The sequence below is a fragment of the Haliotis rubra genome, unplaced genomic scaffold (genome assembly GCF_003918875.1).
Source record: "Haliotis rubra isolate DU_JTF1 unplaced genomic scaffold, ASM391887v1 Scf872, whole genome shotgun sequence".
Classification (NCBI taxonomy): domain Eukaryota; kingdom Metazoa; phylum Mollusca; class Gastropoda; order Lepetellida; family Haliotidae; genus Haliotis; species Haliotis rubra.
The window spans coordinates 379,681-392,521 of record NW_025767604.1 but is presented as its reverse complement, the minus strand read 5'-3'; positions in this window follow the sequence as shown (position 1 = coordinate 392,521).

Sequence of the window (12,841 nt, the reverse complement as noted above, 5' to 3'; positions counted from 1 at the left end):
AGTCTAGCTGGGCTTAATCATTTGATTTTAACAAAAATATCAATGTTTTACTGTAAGAACTGGACAGGCCTATGTAGAGACGTGAGGTGAAGGCTGTAGTAGTCTCCGCAACACTGACTCCTTGTCACGCCATAGTCACCAGTGTTCCATCAATGACGATAAACTATAGACACAGCGGTGATCAATACAAGGAGCATAATCCCATTCAGTTAGGTTACAAAGTCACCCACTTGGTCGTCTTGTAGGACAATCATGGATATGACTACACACAAAACCAAAACATTGATACACAGTTTCAAGTATGGGAGGTGATGTTTCGAGAGTGACGATTGTAAATTAGGTTGTCTTGAAGCGTCAGTTTGTGTTTACATTTGTTTTATTACTCGCCTGTTGAAAATGCCACTGACATTTTAGCAGTTAATACACAGTGGTAATACCAAAACACGTGCTCGTCGGAACTACTTTCGTTACCAAATACATGTGCAGTACCCACAGTTATCACGAACCGGACCTCACAAGGAACCGCTAAGTTTAGTTTGCTATAACATGCATTTGGACTAAACTATATGTGTGTGTAGATGTATTATTGTGTAAAACACATTAAATTTATGACGTGGATCGCGACCACATCTGTATTTTACATACGACAGTGAAATATTGTATTCAAAACCGTGACCTAGTTTATTGATATCTCCAGAGTTCTATCAAATGATGGTTTAAAATATATTAAAGGACAAATAAAACTTAAAGTACTAAACTTGCTCCTGTGAAATATCAGTATTCTGAAATTTGTGAACAGTACAGGAATATGGCCCGTTTCCGCTTGCTTCGTTCGTCCACTGCCAGAAGTATTCAGTTGTTTCCGAAAACTGGTATTCTATAGATCCACAGGAGGCCGATGGGGAAAGTCATTATTCAAACTATTCAAAAAAACACATGTTACCACATGGCTCCCTTGTCTATATCCTAAAACAATGAATATCTTATGTTTGCAATGACCACCTAGCATGTAGTATACCCCACACACAACGATTTGGTTTGGGGTGAGCTGACAAGTATTTCGGCTACAGTACGACAAGAGCGATCATTGTCGGAGGAAAGCCAAGGCGAAGCAAGATATCTACTTGGTTGAAAACCATGACACAGGTATCCTGCCATGAAACAAAGAATTACAGTTAGATTATCATATCGGATTCGAACAAGGAGTATCGGATAATGCCTGTGAAAATCATGTGGCGTCTTAGTCGACTGAGCGTCCGCGTCCTGTCCACAGCGAACGGAACAGCCTGAACAGTAAATTACACACCTATACTCATGGAAACGTATAAGGGAACACATGAAAGTACGAGTTTTCCTATATTCTTTTCCAGGTTTCTTCACAAGGTGTGTATTGCACTGTGAGTGAAAGTCTGGAAATAAATAAAGTAAAACTTGTACTTTCATGTGTTCCTTCATTCGTTTCCATGAGTATATTTCCATATTCTATGCTTTTAAATTTGAAAGTAAACATTCACTGACATCTTGTTAAACATAATTCTCCATTTTAGTTCGTGACTATAAATGTATTATTTTGTTTTGAAAATATGATTTTGAAGAAAGATTTTCCTTTTAATTCAGTTGGTGTGGGTCCGTATGGTGTTAAATCATCTGGACTTGGATTACGACCTATAACTAATGGTATGATTATCCGACTTCATAAACATACACATATAACAAGTTGATCCTCCCTAGGTCGCGGGAAGCTGCCTCCATGCAGCAGGTCTCAACTGTAGACGCCCTCGTGACCGCTGTATATTTCTCGATGTTACATTGTCGACAGATGTTAATTGGCTTGTAACGTGGGGCTGATCAGGCTAACAAGTGACGTTATTTATGCGCATGCAATATGATATACTGGCAGAGAATTAATATATCAACAAGAATGAGAGTTTAGAACGTGCATGAGTAGAGTTTAGTAGGAAATGTTAAGAGTGTAGCGATCACCAGATGCTTCTAAACAAGTCGCATTTTCAGAAGAATACAATGCAAATGGTTACAATGAAATTAATCATGACTTTTGATAATGGTCCTGTGGGATCTGTCTTGTTAGTCACATCTGTTAACTTCTTTCGAAAACTTTTCTATAAACCGTAAAAGAAATAGGCCACGCCCACTTACGAATTACTGAGATTTACCAAAATAGAGAGAGGTGTGTGTGTTTTGAGTGTGTGTTTTGAGTGTGTGTGTGTGTGTGTGCGTGCGTGCGTGCGTATGCGTGCGCGCGAAAGAGATCGTTTAGTGCGTGTACAGTACAACCAGAAATTATTGAGAATTTAAGATTGTAATTTTTTATATTTTTTTAACTCATTACTCACATACTAAATGTGAATATTAGCAGAACATAACTCCAGATTCAAAGACAGGTGAACAGTTAGTATTTTGTCAAGTCACCATGGGCAGCAATGCAGGCTTCAATGCGGCGGGGCATACTTCTGATCAAAGAAGTTAGAAAGTCGTGGTCCATGCTGTGCCAATATCGGACCACCTCTCCTTTCATTTCAGCAATATTTGTCATGTTTTCAGTTTGTTTGGTCCAAAATTTCAGTGTATTAGGAAACAGCCACACAGAACTTTCATCTGTGAACCTCACATTGTCCCAGTTAAAATGTCTATGCTGTAAGCACCAGTTCAACCTTCACTCCTTTTGTTCAGGTTTCATGATCGGTGATGGAATTCCTCGACTTATCTTCCAACTCATTGCATGCAGCTCAGTTCTAATTGTCCCCTTACAGACAGCAACAGTTCCTCTATCAATCATATCCAGCCTTAAGTTTTCTAAACTCCTTCGGTTTTTTTTAGAAACACGTTACCAAGCCGCCTCCTGTCACCGACAGTCAATTTTCTGGGCCTACCTGCGCCTCCCTGGTGCTCAATGCCATATCCATTTGCAATATTTTTCAAAACACGATAAACAGTGGACAAAGGGATGCCTGTTCTACTTGAAATTACTTTAGCTGATCTGATGTCCTTGTTATAATACTCTAAAATCAACTTCCTCTTCTCTAAATCATCCATACTGAGGATCACTGAAAATGTCGTCTGCTAGCAAGTAAACAAAAGGGGATAACTCTTCACAAACTAATGAAAAAGGATTAACGGAGTTGTCTCTCTTGAATGAAACCAAGCACTTGATAGCTGGTCAAGGTTGTTTATACTAGAAATCTAATTAAACATACTCCTAAAATTCTCAATAATTTCTGGTCATACTATAAGTGATAGTTTAGTGTGAGATTGTTTAGTCTGTGAGACATATTGTTGTTGTTGTTGCTGTTGTTGTTGTTGTTGTTGTTGTTGTTGTTGTTGTTGTTGTTGTTGCTGCTGCTGCTGCTGCTGCTGTGTGGGTGGTGTCTTTATTAGGAAGTTCATATTTGGAACTGTTACTTTTTATGAAATGACTTGTTTCTGATTATGCCTAATATCAACTGTTTTCCCATCGCCGTGCCTGACCTCTCCGGCCATGTTCAGTTACACTTAATGGCTTACCAGGACTGACGGCTCGTGTGTCAGACATAAGTCGCTATCAGAATAACAGATGCGTTATGCAATTAGCCTAACGACAATAGTGGATAATTCATTGTGAGACAGAAGTGGAACTCTGCCCGACACCAGTGTCGCCTTATGAGTACAAAGGCACCTATAAGCAGCCTGAACTTGAGAGAGTCACTCACACACTCACATGTGGAGTTCAGTATGGCGGGTCATGACACGGTGTCATTGCGTCAGTATGACCTATCGACTCTGCCATTATGTCAGTTGTTTCATATCCTCAGATATGTCACACAGTCTTCCCTTCCTGCATCCGACAGAATAGTCCTGCATCTCCGCACCAACTAACACTAACTATTAGCCTACACCAATATACACATGCTACAAAACACTGGTCCCTGCACACACAGACTTCATCAGTGTACACCCACTACCATTGTATTACCCTTGTTCCCTGTACACACAGACTTCACCAGTGTACACCCACTACCATTGAATAACTCTTGTTCCCTGTACACACAGACTTCACCAGTGTACACCCACTACCATTGAAAAACGCTTGTTCCCTGTCTACACAGACTTCACCAGAGTACGCCCACTACCATAGTATAACCCTTCTTCCCTGCACATACAGACTTCACCAGAGTACGCCCACTACTTTACTATAACCCTAGTTCCCTACACACACAAACTTCACCAGAGTACGCCCACTACTATAGTGCAACCCTTGTTCCCTGCACATACAGACTTCACCAGAGTACGCCCACTACTACACTATAACTCTTGTTCCCTGTACACACAGACTTCACCAGAGTACGCCCACTACTAAAGTATAACCCTAGTTCCCTGTACACACCAACTACTATAGTATAACTTCACCAGAGTACGCCCACTACTAAAGCATAACCCTTGTTCCCTGTACACACAGACTTCACCAGAGTACACCCACTACTACAGTACAACAAACGTTCCCTGTACATACAGACATCACCAGAGTATGCCCACTACTATAGTATAACCCTTGTTCCCTGTACACACAGACTTCACCAGAGTACGCCCACTACTATAGTATAACCTTTGTTCCCTGTACACACAGACTTCACCAGTGTACACCCACTACCATAGTATAACCTTTGTTCCCTGCACACATAGACTTCACCAGAGTACGCCCACTACTATAGTATAACCCTTGTTCCCTGTACACACAGACTTCACCAGAGTACGCCCACTACTATACTATAACCGTTGTTCCTTGTACACAAAGACTTCACCAGAGCACACCCACTACCATTGTATAACCCTAGGCCCTGCACATCACCAGAGTACACCCACTACCACCGTATAACCCTGGGCCCTGTACATACAGACTTCACCAGTGTGCACCCACTACCATTGTATAACCGTTGTTCCCTGTACACACAGACTTCACCAGAGGACGCTCACTACCATTGCATAGCCCTTGTCTCTGCTCACACAGACTACACAAGTGTACGTCCACTTTCATTACGGTAAATTTTAAGGTCACAAAAATTGTAAATCTTGAAAACATAAAACTATCATTTTTAGACTTTGCCCTGCTCCTCTCCCTCAGACAAAGGAGGTGGTCCCCAACTATCCAAACGATTTAAGTTATTGGTTGAACAAATATGTCTCAGGACGGACAGACAGATGGATGGACGAACGGCACACTTTTTATAACTATATACCTCTTCATCAATGGATGATGGGGACAAAGTTGTCCTTTAACTCACCAAACCTGTGATGTGTACATAGTCTAGATTAGACTAGGTAATATAACAGATCAGCTGTGAATGGGTACCTCGTAAGGATGGGAAAGCCACATTAACTCGGTGCGCCAAGTGGCTGAAAGAGTTGTATGATCCTCGGGGAGTTGAGATTGATAATACGATGTGCCGAATTTGACATCCATTGGCGGATCAAGATCTCCCCCCTTTGAAAATGACTTAAGACCATATAGAAGGTTTCTTTTGCGTTGGCGGAGCCAATGGGGAGTTCAGGGGGTTCGAATCCAACACTTCCAAATCTCTTGTACAGATGCACAATCGAATTCCCAACAATTTTGCCTGGACGGGTCAAGTCGCTAAAACGTACCGTTTGGCAGTTACTTTTGTTTTCAGCAGTTTTCTGAGTAGTTTGCTCCCAAAATGTGCAAATTCTGCACGAAAAGTGCCAGTATGATAGATGATGTCTTGGTGATTCCAGAACACTAATCGTTTTGACCGTAGACCCAAGAACAACTGAGATACAGCATTTTAAAGAGGGAACTATTTCTTCTGCGGAACTTCTTAAAAGCTACATGAAACAACATGAAGTCATCAACTATATAATGATTAAATCGACTTATTCTAAATCCCTGAACCATTGCCACTGGACGAACTAGAATCCTGTGTTCTCATACACTAGACGCCATTGAAACATTACCAAAGCCCACAACCAACCCCGCAATAAACCCCAGCGAACCTCTTTGTGACGCTAGTTCAAAATCTGCAGTCATTGACTCAGTCAAGGAGTGACAGATGATTATGAGAAATCGACGCTTTTTGACAGCATGAGGAGACTGACAGTATGTGGCTCAACCAGGTACTGATGTGGTCTCGAGTAGTGGTTCATCCAACCACAGCAATTTTTGAGAACTGTGTTACAATCAGAGTGCTGGATTTGTCATGGTGACCATACGTTTAGGCATTTCCGACATTCACGTTATTTTTGAGCATTTCTCTCAGTTTGAAAGTAAATTGTTATATTCGGCAGTTATTCAAGCACGTAGGTACAGTAGAAATTGATTGTACAACGTCCCCAGGTGACAAATACACGTGTTTGTCGCATCACAAACAGGCCATATTGCCTGATCCTCTCTCTGGCTCCATACCATTTCGAACCAAATCATATGATTTGTGAATAGTGCCATATCTATAATTAAGGAAACTGTACCTTTTTGTGATTTCATGTAGTTAAGACATGATCTTGAAGAAATCATGCAGCTTTACCAACCTAAGATCGTTGTAGTATATGACAAAATTGCGTTCAAGTTCGTTAAATACGTTTGAAGATTGTTTTTTTATTTTGTTAAAACATACCTTTTCCATAATCAAGGAAAGGATAATAATGAAAGGTGTCTACAAGCGATTCTCAATGGCCGTGACAACCATTGGTAGATGATACATTTACGTCAGCACGTAAATGTATCATCTACCAATGGTTGTTACACAAAGAAACATTGCTTCTTTTTTAGTTTTCATAATCATTATGTCGCTAAATCAAGACTCAAATTTACGAATGTCTTTATTCGTATTTCAATGGTTTCATAAAACTTGGGTGGGTATTTCTTTGTTTGCAATATCAAATTCTCAGTTCCTAAATCATGGCAGCTTGAGTGCAGAAAAATGTCCTATCTTCCCAGTAACCGTTTCCTTCAAATATTTGTGGGGTATTTCATGAACACTGTGCAAGGTGCAATGTGGGGAAGTATTTGTGGAGTGCTGCGACCGGTTATATTTTCAGTTTGCGCCGCATGCTCTTGCAGACAAGTGTTGACATGAGTCGAGTTTTAAAAATTCGTACCTCCACTGTTGAAGAGTTCGATCTTAGCAGAGATCGTGATCTTAAATCCATGCCGTCTTACAATCGGGCTAAGATCGGTTTTGTGGATTAGGGCACTTGTATGGTGATTGTAAAGTTGATTGTAGTAGCCTAAGATTGATTGTAACTAAGATTGTTCTGCACAAGTGGGCCCAGGTGTAGCATGAAGGATGCAGGGATCAATATAGCCATTCACACAACCTGAGACTCATCTGACTTCTGTTCCAGCTGTTGCAGCCCACCACCCCATGAATCTCCAGTTGATCAGTTGATGTCCCACAGTTTCAGTTGAGTTATTGACCTCAGGATTGGACCAGGCTGATGCTGTTGGTCCATACTGGGATCTCCCGTATTAAGGTGGAGACTTTGAATCTGAATAGTGTCACTGCCATAGATATCAGTCAATCACTCCTGTCATATTAGTTTCGAGTTAAAATGTTCATAAATTCAGACTTGATCTCGTCACTATATGGCTGGAATAATGCGGATGTGACGTAAAGCCCAACTAAACTCAACTCAAACTATTAGTTTGAAGTTCATGTTTTGCATTGAATAGACTGTTATAACTTCATCATTTGGTTCACAGTTAAAATACTTGAGTGAACATTTTCACAGCTTTGAACTCTGAAAACAGTGTGGCTCTAAATACTCACTGTAGAGACTAGTCATTGTCTTAGATGTCAGTCAATCCTCTCATAATAGTTTAAAGTTTGTGTTTTGCATTAAAGACTGTCAACTGTATCATTCACGCTCACATAAACACACTTGAGTAAATATTTTCATAACTTTAAATTTGAATTTATAGACCAGTTTCCTGATTAAAGAGTTTTAAAAAATCCTGATTCTTTTCCTTTTTATCAAAATATTGTGCTTTTTCGAATTTAAGCCCTAGGCTTAAAAATGGTTAAAATATTTCATCACTAGAACAGTATTTTACGTATTTAATCCCGGGGCTTAGTTTCAGTATTGGACCAGGCTTATGCTGGTGGTCCACAGTTCTGGATGACTTACTGACCTCAGTATAGGACTAGGCTTATGCTGGTGGTCCACAGTTCTGGATGACTTACTGACCTCAGTATTGGACCAGGCTTATGCTGGTGGTCCACAGTTCTGGATGACTTACTGACCTCAGTATAGGACTAGGCTTATGCTGGTGGTCCACAGTTCTGGATGACTTACTGACCTCAGTATAGGACTAGGCTTATGCTGGTGGTCCACAGTTCTGGATGACTTACTGACCTCAGTATTGGACCAGGCTTATGCTGGTGGTCCACATTTCTGGATGACTTACTGACCTCAGTATTGGACCAGGCTTATGCTGGTGGTCCAGTTCTGGATGACTTACTGACCTCAGTATTGGACCAGGCTTATGCTGGTGGTCCACAGTTCTGGATGACTTACTGACCTCAGTATTGGACCAGGCTTATGCTGGTGGTCCACAGTTCTGGATGACTTACTGACCTCAGTATTGGACCAGGCTTATGCTGGTGGTCCACAGTTCTGGATGACTTACTGACCTCAGTATTGGACCAGGCTTATGCTGGTGGTCAACAGTTCTGGATGACTTACTGACCTCAGTATTGGACCAGGCTTATGCTGGTGGTCCACATTTCTGGATGACTTACTGACCTCAGTATTGGACCAGGCTCATGCTGGTGGTCAACAGTTCTGGATGACTTACTGACCTCAGTATTGGACCAGTTATTGGTGGTCAACAGTTCTGGATGACTTACTGCCTCAGGGACTAGGCTTATGCTGGTGGTCCACAGTTCTGGATGACTTACTGACCTCAGACCAGGCTCACAGTTCTGGGTGATTTACTGACTTCAAGATTGGACCAGGCTGATGCTGGTGGTCCACATTTCTGGGTGACTTCCTGACCTCAGGATTGGACCAGCCTCAACCAGTTCTGGATAACTTACTGACCTCAGTATTGGACCAGGCTTATGCTGGTGGTCCACAGCTCTGGATGACTTATTGACCTCAGGATTGGACCAGGCTGATGCTGGTGGTCCACATTTCTGGATGACTTCCTCAGGACCTCAGGATTGGACCAGCCTCAACCAGTTTGTGGATGACTTACTGACCTCAGTATTGGACCAGGCTCCTCCTGGTGGTCAACAGTTCTGGGTGATTTACTGACTTCAAGATTGGACCAGGCTGATGCTGGTGGTCCACATTTCTGGGTGACTTCCTGACCTCAGGATTGGACCAGCCTCAACCAGTTCTGGATAACTTACTGACCTCAGTATTGGACCAGGCTTATGCTGGTGGTCCACAGCTCTGGATGACTTATTGACCTCAGGATTGGACCAGGCTGATGCTGGTGGTCCACATTTCTGGATGACTTTTGGCTTGACCAGGCAGATGCTTGGACCAGCCTGGATGACTTACTGACCTCAGTACCAGGCTTGCTGGATAACATTACTGACCTCAGTATTGGACCAGGCTTATGCTGGTGGTCCACATTTCTGGATGACTTACTGACCTCAGTATTGGACCAGGCTTATGCTTGTGGTCCACATTTCTGGATGACTTACTGACCTCAGGATTGGACCAGGCTCATCCTGGTGGTCCACATTTCTGGATAACTTACTGACCTCAGTATTGGACCAGGCTTATGCTGGTGGTCCACAGCTCTGGATGACTTATTGACCTCAGGATTGGACCAGGCTGATGCTGGTGGTCCACATTTCTGGATGACGTTTTGGCCTCAGGATTGGACCAGGCTGATGCTGGTGGACCACATTTGTGGATGACTTACTGACCTCAGTATTGGACCAGGCTCATGCTGGGGGTCCACATTTGTGGATGACTTACTGACCTCAGTATTGGACCAGGCTTATGCTTGTGGTCCACATTTCTGGATGACTTACTGACCTCAGTATTGGACCAGGCTTATGCTTGTGGTCCACATTTCTGGATGACTTACTGACCTCAGGATTGGAACAGGCTCATCCTGGTGATCCACAGTTCTGGATGACATACTGGCCTCAGGATTGGACCAGACTCATCCTGATGGTCCACAGTTCTGGATGACATACTGGCCTCAGGATTGGACCAGGCTGATGTTGGTGGTCCACAGTTCTGGATGACTTACTGACCTCAGAATTGGACCAGGCTTATGCTGGTGGTGCACAGTTCGGGATGACCTATTGACCTCAGGATTGGACCAGGCTTATGCTGGTGGTCCACAGTTCTGGATGACTTATTGACCTCAGGATTGGACCAGGCTTATGCTGGTGGTCCACATTTCTGGATGACTTACTGACCTCAGTATTGGACCAGGCTTATGCTGGTGGTCCACATTTCTGGATGACTTACTGACCTCAGTATTGGACCAGGCTGATGCTGGTGATCCACAGTTCTGGATGACTTACTGACCTCAGGATTGGACCAGGCTGATGTTGGTGGTCCACAGTTCTGGATGACTTACTGACCTCAGAATTGGACCAGGCTTATGCTGGTGGTCCACAGTTCTGGATGACCTATTGACCTCAGGATTGGACCAGACTCATCCTGATGGTCCACAGTTCTGGATGACATACTGGCCTCAGGATTGGACCAGGCTGATGTTGGTGGTCCACAGTTCTGGATGACTTACTGACCTCAGAATTGGACCAGGCTTATGCTGGTGGTGCACAGTTCGGGATGACCTATTGACCTCAGGATTGGACCAGGCTTATGCTGGTGGTGCACAGTTCGGGATGACCTATTGACCTCAGGATTGGACCAGGCTTATGCTGGTGGTGCACAGTTCGGGATGACCTATTGACCTCAGGATTGGACCAGACTCATCCTGGTGGTCCACAGTTCTGGATGACATACTGGCCTCAGGACTGGACCACAGTCATGCTGGTGGTTCCTATTGGCCTCAGGATGGGACAAGGATGAGGCTGATTGCCAACAGTTCTAGATGACATCAGAATGAATCGAGGATATTCTTTCACTTTACTTTGGCCAGCCACAGTTGTGATAAATCATCACATACAACTTCTTATCTGTTTAAAATGTCCAGTTCAGGTAATCACATTTCAATCTACATTACTGTTCACAGACTCCCTCAATATAAAGTGAAATGTGGGCCTTTTTCTCTGTTTTTTTAGCCCTTCAGCTCAATGAAGGAGAGTTTAGAAGTCACTTATATGAGACAATAACCTTTGAACCTATTTTCATCATGAACAGATGCTATTGCATCTACTTCATTTTATTAATGAAATCTTATTTTCAATACACACACTTTCAGTGTACTGAAACTAACAATTACAAAGCAATAAAAATGGTTTAGTAACAGTTATTACCTGCGAACTCAAGAAACAGTCTGTGGTATTTATAGGTTGTAATAATATGAATAAACTGTTCCTGGCACAGATCTGGTATATTTAAGTACATGTTCTTCTTTAAATGCTAAAATATTTTCTGATTTTATGAATAACAATAAGTGTTTTGGCAATATTATTTATGATGACATCATGCCAATTATTTAGGGGCGTTTTGGCACAAATAAGAAAAACACATTCATCTAGCACCCAGTTAGAGGACAGTGTTTTGTGAATGAAAACTGTTCATACAGATACTATTAAAGAGTATTCATAGTTGTAAACCAGCTTCATTGGTCAACATGTCTTCATTGAAGTTCCAACACAGGAAACCTGTTTACTTCAATCCAAGTAGTAACCCCCTCCGCTAGCTCTTGAAGGATCTATACTGGAACTAGACTGATCTGGATTCATTATCTTCATTAGACCTGGCAGTCATGACCCTGCTCAATTTATGATTTCATTTAACCACAAAATAGCTTTTCAATTCAGACTTGATTAACATTGTGTGGAGGAATTAGTTAGTACACCAATTACGATGTCATCTTTCAAAAGTAACCAAATAAGGAATTGGCTTAAAAACTCGAAAACTATTAAACATATAATAAACATATAATACTCAATGAAACGGTGATCATAATCAACACATCAGACCAACTCTGGGAATGTTTTTTGCAGAATATATGTCCTAAATATAAAAAAAATGTTTAACAAACTATCATTAAAATATTGACAAAGTTCACTATTTGTTACGAGGGAGGAGTGCAAAGAGAGGAACAGCCAGGTGTGCGAGAGAGGATGGAGACATCACAGCACAGGATAATGCATAAATAACTTTGTCGGCACTTTTGCTTGTGCTTCTCATACACCTGGCTGTTTCTCTCTTTGCACTCTTCCCTCGTAACAAATAGTGAACTGTGTCAATATTCTAATGAAAGTTTGTTAATGAGAGTTAGACTGCAATTTATTGGTCCACTTTTGAGCCAAACAGACTGTAATTGATCTGAATGCACAAGTCAATTCTGTATTTAAGGTGCTGCAGTTTTGCTTGTCTTTGCTTCATGCCTGAAATGGAGCTTTGGCACTGACTGTGCACCTATTGTAGTCAGAGTTCCTTGGTGACATCAGCCTCTCCACACAGTACTAGACTTTCCATTGTAGCTCAATCTAACACTTACTTCTTAAGGACGTTTGGCCCTATAGGAATGACAGATTTAATAAATGCTGTATGGTGACAAAATGTCGAAAGTTTCAATCTCACTTTATAGTTTCATATATCAGGGATTCAGGTATCAACGTGTGTTCAGTTAGCCTGAACATGAATACTCTCGCCTCACACAAGTCACCAGCAGCAGCTGATGATGGAATGCTGAGAGATGATTAGGATCATGAATAAA